Raw genomic sequence first — 13,424 nt, 5'->3', positions numbered from 1 at the left:
GGACCACCAAGTATTCGTACACCCGTACGGATCATGGGTGGATCGGCTCTTTGAGCCGATTCACGAGGATAACCCGAGAGCCGATCGAGGCTCGTATTTGACGTTTACATGTATGCCCTGCGGGAAACTAAGCGAGGCAATCTCATCACCTTCACGACCGGGTATAGGTCGGGTGGCACGCCCTTGCACGCTCGCAACGCCGCGTGTGACCAGAAGAGCATTGCGGGCCGTCGCTCGGAGGGGTCTCAGCCAGCCGCAGCTCTAGGCTCCCCCCGGCTCTACAGTGTTGACAAGGCCGCTGCCCGCCGGTGGGTTTTGGCAGTCAACAGTCTCTGCCGGTGCCGACCGTGTTTTGGCGCCTTGCCTTCCGCGGCCTCTTGGAACCACTTGTCCCGGTGCCACTACTCCCGGCGGCGCCGCTAGGATCGTCGCCGCTTGTCTCGCCGCCACCCCCGGCGGCGCCGGTTGCCTCGTCGCCGCTTGGCGCGTAGGTACTACCCCGGCGGCGTCGCTTGCCTCGTTGCCGCTTGGCTCGTCGGCACTACCCCCAGCGTCATCCTCCATCTCATGGTTCTCGTCGCCGCCAACACCAGCGGCCTCGGCATCCTCCTCCGTCCTAAAGAAGTGCCTATTGTAGTGCTCCTCTAATTCTTCTTGAGACGCCATGGTGGCTTGCACTAATAGAAGATGAAAAAGAGTTAGAATTGACGGAAAAATTCGGCATGACCTTTGCTAAAAATTGGTCATGCCGAGTGCTAGAATTGCCGGAACGGAAATGAATCGACATTCCGGCACTCAATAGCAACTCAATCCCTGTAACGAGAAATGCAAACATATATATAACAACTTCATTTTCACCGGAGCTCAACCATCACCATAATCAGCATGTTCATTTAGCTCAACCATCACCATAACCATAACCATAACAGCAACATGCACAGCAGCAGCAAGCATAGCATCAACATTTAAATACCACCAGTAGCATTTCCACTATAATAAAAAACCCCAATTCATTTCCAGAGAAGCATGTACATCAAGTAAATGGGTCATCAATTTATCACAGCAAGAAAAATATGTGTGGATGAATAAAATCATCCAAACAGGGGCACCACAATCATATACCCCCAACAGAGAAACCAAATACATTATATATACATAAGCTTCTGGGAATTACTTGGGGTCCAGAAAACTAATCCATGATATGAATGCTATGATAAATACAAATGAGTGAAAAAGGTGTACAAATAAGTGGAATTAAAGTGACATTCCTTCACCTTGTACATGCACTGGCCAATTAACTAAACATAATCAATTTTCATTTTAGCTACTGCAAGTAAAATCAATTTTGAACCAAACCCCTATTTCATTTTCTTTTTTTGGCAGTAGGTAATGATGCATTTTCATTTTGAACCAAATTTATTTACAACCAGTGAGCATGCATGAGAATTTTGAACCAAACAATTGAGCATTTTTAACCAGTAGCAATTTATGGCAGCATTTTTGTTATTAGCATGAACTAGAGAATGCATTTAATTAGGCATTTAAATGAACCAGAGAATGCATTCTTGCTATATATGAACCCTAAAAATTTAATAAACATGAATCAAGAATGTGTAAACCAACATAAATCAACTAAATGAACCTAGCTAGCTACTGCATTTTGCATTTCCATCTCAACCAGAAGCAAACCGAAGCATTTAGTATATAAAGCATTTAGTAAATATAAATTGAAACCCTAAATACTAACCAAGCAATGAACTCCACCTAATGAACTAAATACCTAAGAAACATGAACTAAGCAACATTTTAATTTTAAACCAGTAGCTAAACCAGTAGTAGCATTTGCTACTGCCAACTAGTGTTCATTTCATTTAAATGAACCATGTACTGCTAGCAAATTTTATTAACTAAACCTACTAAATTTTTAAACCAGAGAACTATATGAATGCAATGCAATGCAACCAGGGGTCATTTTACATATGAATGCAATGCAATGCAAAACTATATGAACTAAATACCACCAGTAGCATTTACATTGTAATCCTCATAGTGAAGCTCTCTACCCGGGGTCATTTTATTTTGATCAATATATAAAACAATAGGAGCCTAGCTAAATGAACTAAATTTCAAACCAGATAACAAATTCATTTTCTTTTCTTTTTTCAAACCAGAGAACACTTGTTCTTTTTATGAACCAGAGAATTGCTAACATCATTTCATCATTCATTTTAAACCGGAGAATTGCTAAAATTTGCATTTCTTGCAATGTTAACCAAAGGTAATCATCCATGAACCAGGGTATGAACTATGAATTAAATTTTACCGATGCCATTCTTGCATTTTAGCTAAATGAACCAGTGGTATTAAACACGAATTAAATTTTACTGATGCCATTCTTGCAATGTTAACCAAAGGTAATCATCCATGATATACTGATGCCATTCTTTAACCCTAGCAATTAACCGGAGACGAGGAAGAACCCTAACCAGAGAGCATCTAGCAATTCATGTTGGTGGCTTGGGTCACCGGAAGATGAGGAAGAACCCTAAACGAGAGAGGGAAGGGGGAGGAAAGGGGAGAGGGAAGGGAAGAGGGAAGGGGAGAAGGAAGCTCACCGTGGTTGGCGACTTCTTCTCCAACGGCGGCGCCGACGTCCCCTCGAGTACGCGCGCGGGCAACCTTCTTCTCCAATGGCGCGCGGCTCCTCCTTCTCCACGGGTCTTCCGCGGCGGCGTACGGGGCAGGTGGTGGGGGATGGTCGAGGGGATGGTGGAGGACGGTGGCGGGGCAGAACGGCGGCGCTCGAGGGGGAGTTGGGGTGGCGACAGAACTCGATCTGGCCGGCGGCGCTCGACGGTGGGGGTTGAGATGTGGCTGTGGGGAGAAGGAAGGGAGAAAACGGTTAAGTCCTAATTACAGCTGGTTGCCAGGCTTATTGCCGGCGCACCACATACCTGGTTCACCGGGGACAAGTATACCCCCTGCGAATTAATAAGCCTGGTGCGCCGGCAATAAGCCTGGCACAGCTGTAACCTGGGACATGTGTTTAGCAGTATGCAATAAGGATGTGGGACATGTTTATTTATTTATTTCTTTCTTTTCTCTTTATTGTATGTTTCTTTTCTTTACCCCAAATACTGTACTATTTTATTTTTCTTATCTTTTCAAGATAATAATAAAGCAATATGCATGAGTTATGTAAAAACATGAAGATATATATATATATATATGAGTTATATATACATACACAAAATATTGACCAACACAATATTAATTAGTCATACATAAAATATTGGCCATGACCATATGAGTAGTTATGAACTACACAAAATATGAGTTATAGATTGCAAATAAAGTTTTACATCATCGATTGAGAAGAGTGTTTCGCTTTCTTCTTGCTTTTCTTGCTCGTCGTTGAATAATTTAGCCCCGTGTCGTGACTTCTTCTTTTGAAGGGTCGACCCGACCTCGGTAGCGTGGTCCTCGCTTCTTCTTGTGGTGTATGTTGTGTCTTCGTCCTCGGATTCTTCCATCATTGGGTCTCCGACTTGTCCTTCGAAGTCTTCCTCGTTGGCGACTCCATCCATTCCGACGATGGTCCTCTTGCCTCTCCTCACGATAACACGGCTAGGCCTGGATGGGTCGGTTATGAAGAAGCATTGGTGCACGTGTTCCGCCGGCACCCATGGCTCATTCTGCGCGGTGGCGTTCGTGGACTTTGATTTGTTGGCTTCGGGTAGAAACATGGTGGTGAAATACCGGTCTTCTTTTCGGCGCTCTTAGCCCATCCGATACGGAACATCGGCACTTTCTCCCCGAGCGTAGCTAAGCTCCCAGCATTTCCTCGATTCTTCCGTAGTATCTAGTCTTTACGTCACCCGTCCAGAATCCATCGTTACCCCGAGTTACGGTAAACACTGTTCTTGTCTTTTTCTTCCGTGTAGAATGTGTACCCGTTGATATCGTACGCTTGGTAAGTCATGATATTGGGCGCGGGCCATGTGACAAGGCCAATACTAGTTTATCCTTGTCAGAATCCGTTGGTGGGGGATTAGCATCAATGTGGTCTTTGAACCAGCGCGCGAAAGAGGAGTTGTGCTCTCTGTATATTTCTGCTTCCGTCATCATCGGCTTGCCACTGTTCTCTATCATGGTTTTGTGCTCTTTCAACTAAGGATCGATCAAGTCAATGTGTTGTAGCGCTACTAAGTTGGCCTCGTCAAAGTCGGAAGTCCGACCGGACATGTGCACGTGCGGTTCCTTCCTTCCATTTTTGTGGCCTACTCCCTCGAACCTGCGGAGGTGCTTGTTTTGAGGCAAACCAACAGGGTCCTCGATGTCTAGATAATTCGTGCGAGAAAGATATGCACTCTTCGGTGAGCCAGCCTCGTACGATGCTTCCATCCGGATGTGACCTCGTTACGAACGTATCCTTTAATGACCCCATTCATTCTTTCAAACGACATCATGTTGTGTAAGAATGCCGGCCCTAGACCGACGATATCATCCATGATATGGACCAACAGATGGACCATCACGTCAAAGAATGCAGAGCGGGAAGTACATCTCAAGCTCACATAGGATCACCACGATCTCTTCCTGGAGCCTTGCGAGTTTCTTCATGCTTATCGACTTCCGAGTTATGACGTCGAAGAAGTTACGGAGCCCGATCAGCGTTGCACGGACATGGTCATCCATTATACCTCGGATTGCAACCGGAAGAATCTGCGTCATCATCACATGACAAGTCATGAGACTTCATGCCGCTGAAGTTTTGTTTCTTGGGGTCCATGTATCCGCTTATTAGCCCGGAGTAACCGAAGGGCACTCGACTCCTAGAAGGCAATTGAAAAATTGATCGACCTCGGCCGGACTAAAAGTGAAGCAGGGAGGGGGACAAGTAATAGTCCGGCTGCTTAATCCTTTTGCGCTTCGACCGCCGTCCGCCTCCTCCTCCGACTCGTCCCTCTTGGGCCGGCGGGATCTGAAGCTCTTCCCTGATGCCCAAAACTTTCAGGTCATGTCTTGCTTTCAGCCCATCTTTGGTCCGGTCCGGCATGTTGAGAAGAGTGCCAAGCAAGCTCTCGCACACGTTCTTTGTAATATGCATGACATCAAGGCAGTGAGGTGTATCGAGAATTTTCCAAGTACGGCAAGTCCCAAAACACGGACCTCCTTTTCCATACACCAATGAGCGGCGTCGTTTCCTTTTTCTTCTTCTTCTCTCCAGGCTTTTGACGAATCTTTCCCGGTGCAGGGCACTCCTTCCAACCTTTCAGTAATGTATCGATCTCTTCGCCGCTCTTCTTACGTGGAGGTCCTCGGGGTTCATTTGTACCATCGAACGGATCTCCACGCTTTCTCCACGGGTCGAGTCTTCTATAGCCACCTTCGATGCCCCATGTAAACTGTTTTCGAAGAGCCGGATCCTTACAAAGCTGCAAAAACATCGTCTCTTCCATGCACTCGACACATGCCTTGTGTCCATGGCACACCTGGCACGAAATGTAACCGTATCCGAGGTAGTCCTGCACCGTCGTGATCAACGCGGCTCTCAAAGGGAAATATTATTCCGCGACGGCGTCCCATGTATCTACCCCTTCCTCCGCCCACAACGTTTCAAGCTCCTCCTTTAATAGTTCGAGATACATGTTGATATCGTTTCCTGGCTGTGTCGGCCCTTGAATTAGCATACTCATCCGTATGTACTTCCTCTTCATGCACAGCCAGGGCGGGAGGTTGTAGATCCATACAAACACGGGCCATGTGCTATGTGTGCTGCTCTGGTTTCCGAACGGATTGAATCCGTCCGTGCTCGCACCCAACCTGATGTTTCTGGGATCTTCCCCAAACTTCCGAATTCATTGTCTAATGCTTTCCACTGGCTTGCATCCGAAGGGTGCGTCAAGACTCGGGTGCTCAATCCGCTCTTTATCATTCAACACCGCCTCCTTTCTTTCTGCGTGCCGCCGCATGAGCTTTGCTTCCTTGCGGTCCGCGTAGAACGTTGAAGCCGGGGGCGAGAGGGAAGTACCACACAACTTTCCGAGGAGCTTTCTTCTTCCCTTTCTTGTACCGTTCAGCTTCACACACGGGACATTTGGTCTTGTCCATGTGCTCCTTGCGATACATGATACAGTCGTTGATGCAGGCGTGATACTTTTCGTGGGGTAAGTCGAGAGGGCACGTGATTCTCTTGGCCTCGGCTAGACTACCAGGACACGTGTTCCCGGCAGGAAGGAGATCTTTCACGTATTCCGAGGATGTCGTCGACGCTTGTGTCCGTCCATCCGTGTTTCACCTTCATCTGCAGCACATCGAGAGCTACTCTCAAGCGAGACTCCCCCAACCCGCGACCTGAGTCGTACAACGGAGTATTCGAGTCTATCTCGAGTTGCTCAAGCTTTGATTTCCGCTTGGCGCCTTTCGTCTTTTCGAGAAGCGGATCTTGAAGATGAGGGTCCCGCACGACCGAAGCTAGCGGCACCTCTTCGTCGTCGTCAAGGTTATTGTCGTCGTCAAGGTTATTGTCGTCGTCAAGGTTATCGTCATGTGCGACAAACTCTTCATCGTCATCAATATCATGATGCCCTCCTTCTTGCCGGCCATTTTTACCACCTGCCGCCGTCGCCCCATTGACCTCCGCGCCATCATCACTCATCCATTGAGTGTGTCCATGCATGAAACCATTAGTGAGCAGGTGCCCCTGCAATTTGCCCGAATACGGGTCAAACCATTTCCCTCGTTTGCATCTCCGGCACGGACACAATACCTCCGTGCGGTTATTTTCATACATGTCGATGATCGCGTGTTTCGTATATCTCATCACGATGCTTTCACTCATCTCGATAACCATTATCGCCTGCATGGTAAGATTACATAATTCATTAGAACCATGCATCCGTCGGTAGTTTTCACGGAAAATTTCGGCATGACCTTCCTACACGGTAGGACATAGGAGCGCGAGAAATGTGCCGAAACGGAAACTTAAAGAATCAACATTTCGGCGCAACGTTGGCAACTCATTTTCAACGCCAACACACACAAGCACAAGCACAACATATATATATGCCACACACGAGAGCTTTGCTTCAAATGTCCAACATAAGTCGATTTCATTCCTCAATTTGTTCATTAATCACCTATTTGTTTGATATATTCGTCAACGAGATCGAGACGTCGCGCCGCTACCACGGTGTATGGAAGCCGACTTTCTAGATCTAGATCTAGATTGAGCGGTCAACGCGGGATAGTAGATCTAGATCTACATAGGGGGATGTGGGAGATGCATGTAGGAAGGGAAGATTTGCTCAAAAAATATGATTTTGTTTGGTCAAATTAGCTAAATTGGGGATATGAATAGGCAAAAATGAGCTGGGTTGGGAGAAGGCTCGGGTTGTGTGGAGAAGTGGAGTGTAGTGAGTGTGTGAGTGAGTGCTGGTTGGTGGCTGAAATAACTCCCAGGTTATTGCCGGCGCACCTGGACCATGGTGCGCCGGCAATATATGCCCCATCCGGCTATAGTTGCTCCGGGCCAGGCCCAGGAAACACTGCCGGCGCACCAGCCCAGGAGCGCGCCGGCAACAGCAAATTATTGCCGGCGCGCTCCTGGGCTGGTGCGCCGACAGCGTTTCCTGGGCCTGGCCCGAATCGGCCGAGCCCATGCCAGGAATTTTCCCCGGCGCGTCTTCTCCGGAGGTGCGCCGGCAGTATGCCTGCATCGCCGGTGCGGCGTCTTCCTGGTGCGCCGGCAACACTTTCCACCGGCGCACGTCCTAGGTGGTGCGCCGGCACGTTTTGCCTCCACCTATAAGCTTTTTCCTAGTAGTGAATTTGGTGTCGGTGACGATGCGACCCGCGGACACAAGCTCGGCGATGAGCCCTTTCTTCTTGGTGATGTAGGCGTCGGCGGAGAGGTCACGTTTCTTGGTGTTGATGAGGGCAGCAGTGAGAGACCCCAGCCGCACCGTCACCTGGGCCGAGAACTTGCGGGTGATGGCAGCCCAGATCTCGGAGGCGTGCACCAAGCTAAGGATCTCGCCAAGGAGATCGGGCGAGATGGACTTGAAGAGGAAACTCACGAGTTGTTGATCCCGTGCGATCCAGACCCCATAGGACAGATTGAGAATCGAGATTTTTTCCTTCTCCGAGTCTTTAGCCCTCCATGGTTTTCGCGGGTGCAGGGCGGTGCCGTCGAGCAGCCCCATGGCCTCAGCGCCGCGCACAGCCGGCAGAACCTGTGCCTTCCAGTACATGTATTTGGCTAGTGTGAGTTTTTCCGTCAGAGAGGCGTCCATGGCAGCCGCTAGCGACGTTGTCATCGTGGGGAGGGAGGGAGGAACGATCGAGAGCAGGGAGGGAGGGAGGAACGATCGAGAGCCATCAGTTTGTTTTCCTGGTTTTCAGGAGATGTCACGGAAGAGGTTTTTTTTTTTACAATCAATACCACATATATTCATAGCAACAAATAGTACATGGTAGAGATACATGAACTGACTCCAACGATTACAAAATAAAGTCTAAAAGATAGTAACATATTTTTGAGGTTTTCAATTTCTTTCTTCTTCCGGAACATAATCTTGTACTCTTCTGAAGGCAGCCAAAGATAGATAACGAACCATAAACCTGCAGATACCGATAAAAGTTCTCCCGTAATTTTTTGAGCCGCAATGCCAAAGCTGTGTGCACGCACGCAACCATTAAAGCAGTCATACAACATCGGCAAGAGTACCAACACCAGAACAATGGTTGGTCTGATACTTTTATGGTAATCAGCAGATAAGTTTGCACCGCAACCGACTATATATGAATCAGCAGATATTTATTAGTCCTACGGATATGGTCTACAACTCGGCAACAGAGGGCTTATAGATCGCTTTACGTACGCGTCTAGCTAGGCAGGTATCGACGAAGATGGCGGCGTCGCACCGGCAGGGAGGCGACCGGCTGAGCGCTCTACCCGACAGGGCGCTGGAGCACGTCCTCTCCAACCTCACGTCCGTCGAGGCCGTACGCACCAGCGTGCTCTCCCGCCGGTGGCGCGACGTCTACGAGGGGGTCCCCGTCGTCGACCTCGTCGACACCAAGCAGACAGGCCGGTGGTGCGACAGGTTCGGCGACATCAAGGTCTGCTTCGACTACCAGGTGGCCAGCGCCATCCTCTGCAAGGGACCGGCCACGCCGATCCGCGCCTTGCGCCTCGCCGTGGTGGACGGCGGCGACCACATGGACCAGTGGATCGACACCGCCGTCACCTCCGGCCTCGAGGACCTCGACCTCACGCACAGGAACAACAACGGGCCTGCTTCCACGCGCGGCGAACTCGATCACGAAACCAACAAGTGCTACTACTACTTCACGCCGCCCCAGATCTTCCGTTGCCGCGCGCTCCGCCGCCTGCGCCTCACCAACTGGACCCTAAATCTGCCGGGAAGCTGCTTGGACATGGCGTCGCTGGAGACGCTCTGCCTCACGAGGGTCACCGACGAAGGCCAAGGCGGGATGCTGCAGCAGCTGCTCTCGAGCTGCCCCCGCCTCGCCAACCTCACGCTCGAGGACTGCCCCAGCATCGATGAGGAGATCCTGGTCACCAGCCGCTGCCTTCGGAGCTTCGCCATGATCCGCTGCAACAATGCCGCCGGCGTCAAGCTGCAAACCACCTGTCTCCGCTCGCTGCACTACAAGGGCCGTCTTCCTCGTTCCGGGCCGTCCTGCTTCATCACGGCGGCGGACTACCAAGGAGTAGTCGCGGTGAGGATCGAAATCTGCGACAACCTCTCCGGACTAGGACCACGGGACGTTGCCCCGATCACGGCGCTCGTTGGCCGGTGCAAAAACCTGACGTACCTCGACCTTTCCTTGTGCCCATCAATGGCTTACTACAGCAGCTTGCTCACCAGCGTCCTGCGCGGCCTACCCAGCCTCAGGCAGCTGGGCCTACAGGGCTGCTTGCCCACCGACCACGCCATCCGCTCTGTCGCCGCCTTGCTTCTCAATACCCGCAACCTGGAAGTACTCTCGCTGTTGCCTCTTGATCATCCACACGATCCAGAACCACCACCAAACAAGAAGATTTCGCTGGATTTGTCCGACTCCGACGAATCAGATACAGAGACGACAGAGGACAGCCGCCGTGCCAACAACAACAACGGCGTCAAGTGTAGTGGCCGAATGCCAGCAACTTTGTGGAAGATGCACGTCGGGTGCTTGGATCACAAGGTGAGAAGAATCAACATTCAAAGCTATCAAGGACTGCCACTTGAGAAGATGCTTGCAAGGTTTCTGCTATCTAGGGCTGCAGCGTTGGAGGAACTCTCGGTTACGTTAGCCGCTCGACTTTATCCACACAAGAATGCTATTGCAACTGAGCTAAGATCATGGCGGCTGAATCCACGTACCAAAGTAATTTGTAAATAGATGGTACAATAAGGTCCTTGCACTTATATAGAATCTACTCCCTCCGTCCTAGACTCCTAGTATTAGTGACTTTGTTTAGACACATTGTACTGCGTAGATACATCCATATCTATAAAAAATTAAGTCACTTATTTTAAAAAGATTATCTTTAGTAATGGAAAATATACCATCTCCTTGTATATTTCTCTGTGAACTTCACTAACTCGACTATGACCTCATGATGAGCATATAGTGCTGGACACATCGTGTTTTTATGTTGCAGAAGGCATATAATTATAGAATAAAAGAAGTCAAATATTCCCTCCGGTGCTAAATACTTGCCATAGATTTAGGCAAAATATAGTCTAAAATGTGTCTAGATTCATTTAACCTGCGTCAAGTATTTAGGACCAGATCGAGTAATACAATGCTGTTATCCAACGTAACAAAATCTAGGATAAAGAAGGCAAATAACACAACACATCTGATAAATTATAATATGCATCTGATACGGTTATTTGTTTTTTTTATTTCAGAGTGAATCTAGTGTCCATGTGCATGTTGCACCCCCGACATCCCACCGTAGGCTCATGCGTCCAGATTCGGGGCAGATCCTGGTCACGCTCGTCCCCTACTAATTCCGCCAGTGATTAGGCAGACATGGTTAAGGACAGCTGGAGCACCGAGGAACCTGTCGCCACCAGCATGCAGGACAACTAAAGTCTAAAATAGCAGAGTGTCGCTGGGACTTAGAGCATCTCCAGTCGCGTCCCCCAAATGAGGTTTGGGGGACCGCGGACAAGAAATGGGGAAAAAAATTGTCCAGTCGCGTCCCCCAAAGCTAATTAGCGTCTCATTTTGTGTCCGGCGTCCCTGGTAGAGGACGCCAGACACAAAAATAGCGTCCGGACGCATGCATGCAGCCCCTAGTCCCCACATGCTAGTCTCTTTCTCTCGCCTACTTTTTCCACATGGGGTGGTCCTTTCTATTAAATGCATGCATCCAGACGCTGTTTGAGGGACGCGGCTGGGAAGGGCCTCTTTTTTATACAGAGTTTTGGTCTCTTTTTATTTGTGTCGGACGCTTTTTGAGGGACGCGACTAGAGATGCTCTTAGATGCGCGGAGAGGCATGTCACTGGTGGAGGTGGAAGCGCGTTGCTACGGGAAGGAGTGCGTAGTGGATGGGCGGCGGAAGGCGCGGTGGTGGTGTCGGCTGTCCGAAGGTGGAGGCAGGCCGCGGTGCAGCTCTCGGCAATGCTACTGGCTACAAGCCCAACTCCAATCTGGCTCGCGCCAGCAGTAAGCGATCAAATTGATCGTTTCAACCTTTTCTGATCCGAACGAGCAGCAGTATTTTGGTAATGCGCAGTACAACACTTATATAATTTTAATAAATCTCAGATAAATTTCGTAAGATTGAGGAGTAGTATATAGTATCTAAACGACAAATAAATTACGTGCTCCCTCCGTCCCAAAATATAAGACGTCTAAGAACTAGTCAAAAGTCAAACTTTACTAACTTTGACAAAATATTTAGAAAAATATATTTACATCTACAATATCGAATGGACATATTAAGAAAATATATTTTATGGTGAATCTATTAATGTTGATTCAGTACTGTAAAATGTTTATATTTTTATATATAAACTTGGTTAAACTTGAAAAACGTTGACTTTTGACTAATCCTTAGACGTCTTACATTTTGGGACGGAGGGAGTAGTACACATTTTTATTTGCCTTCTAAAAAGTCATTTCACAGATAGCTAGTAGCCACTAGAGCCCAGAGATTTCACTGCAACAAACGTATCACGACAATGTAATTCAAATGTTCTTGCATGCAAAATAATTCTCATGCTCCTTCATAAACATTATTCTGAGAGTGTAATCTTTTACATCCAAAATTATTCTCAGGCTCAGGCACCTTCAGAAAAATAATGTGAGATTGCATTCTTACTTAGGAGATTACACTCCATGAAAGATCACAAGAAAATCTGTTCTGCATGGGCAGCCACCACCCAGGTTTTAATCTCCCTCGTCAGTGCATCCTGCAACGCGAATGTGCCCCTCACGAGCACAACGCACATCCTCTCAAGAAGTAGCGCGTTCCGGAACAAGAGCCTGGCTATCGTCCTCTGCAGCGCGTCGCCCTCGTAGTGCACCATGTTGATCTCCCTCACATGGCTCCGCAGGCATGGGACCGAGAAGCTCGACTCGTGGGGAGCCGCGTTGTCGCCGGGAACCACAGAGGGCTCCGCGTTGTCGCCGGGAACCACGGCGGGCTCCATGAAAAGAGAGAGGATCTCAAGATTTGGTGTCTGCTCCAGGATCACAAGCACCACGCTGGGACTCTGGAGGGGACCTTGCAGTGCCAGCCGCGTCAGGTTGGAGAACGACGGGAACCCCCGAAGGTCATGGCTGGCAGGCACCGGTGGTGGAGGTGCAGGCGCTTGGCGTCGGAGATTTTCTCCATGAACCGTATGAACCTGTCGTGGTCATCCTCATTAGAGGGGGCCTTGCACAAGTTGATGGTGCAGGAAGGGATCCCTGGCGAGCCATGCACTTATATAGAATCTACTCCCTCCGTCCTAGTATTAGTGACTTTGTTTAGACACATTTTACGGTGTAGATACATCCATATCTATGAAAAGTGAAGTCACTTATTTAAAAAAGGTTATCTTTAGTACTCCCTCCGTCCTAGTACCTAGTCATAATTTTTGAATATCTTGGTACTAGCTGATTGGTTCGAGTTTTTTCAAGTAAAACCCATCTATAATTATGGCCATTAAATTGATTGGGTTCAGCTTGTGCATGCAAAAATCTTAATTGTTTCACACGGTACATGCAGAAAAATTGATTGAGTTCCCAAATGCTATTACTGCCACATTAAATAGAATTATACCTAGGAGGTGGAGTTTATGGGACACATAATTTTTGGGATTGTGCCTTGAGAACTAGGATGGAGGGAGTAATGTAGAATATAAGAGATACCATATCCTTGTATATTTCTATGTGAACTTCACTAAC

This window comes from Lolium rigidum, chromosome 7 (assembly GCF_022539505.1).
Source record: "Lolium rigidum isolate FL_2022 chromosome 7, APGP_CSIRO_Lrig_0.1, whole genome shotgun sequence".
NCBI lineage: Eukaryota > Viridiplantae > Streptophyta > Magnoliopsida > Poales > Poaceae > Lolium > Lolium rigidum.
Note: the sequence above shows the minus strand (reverse complement) of the source record.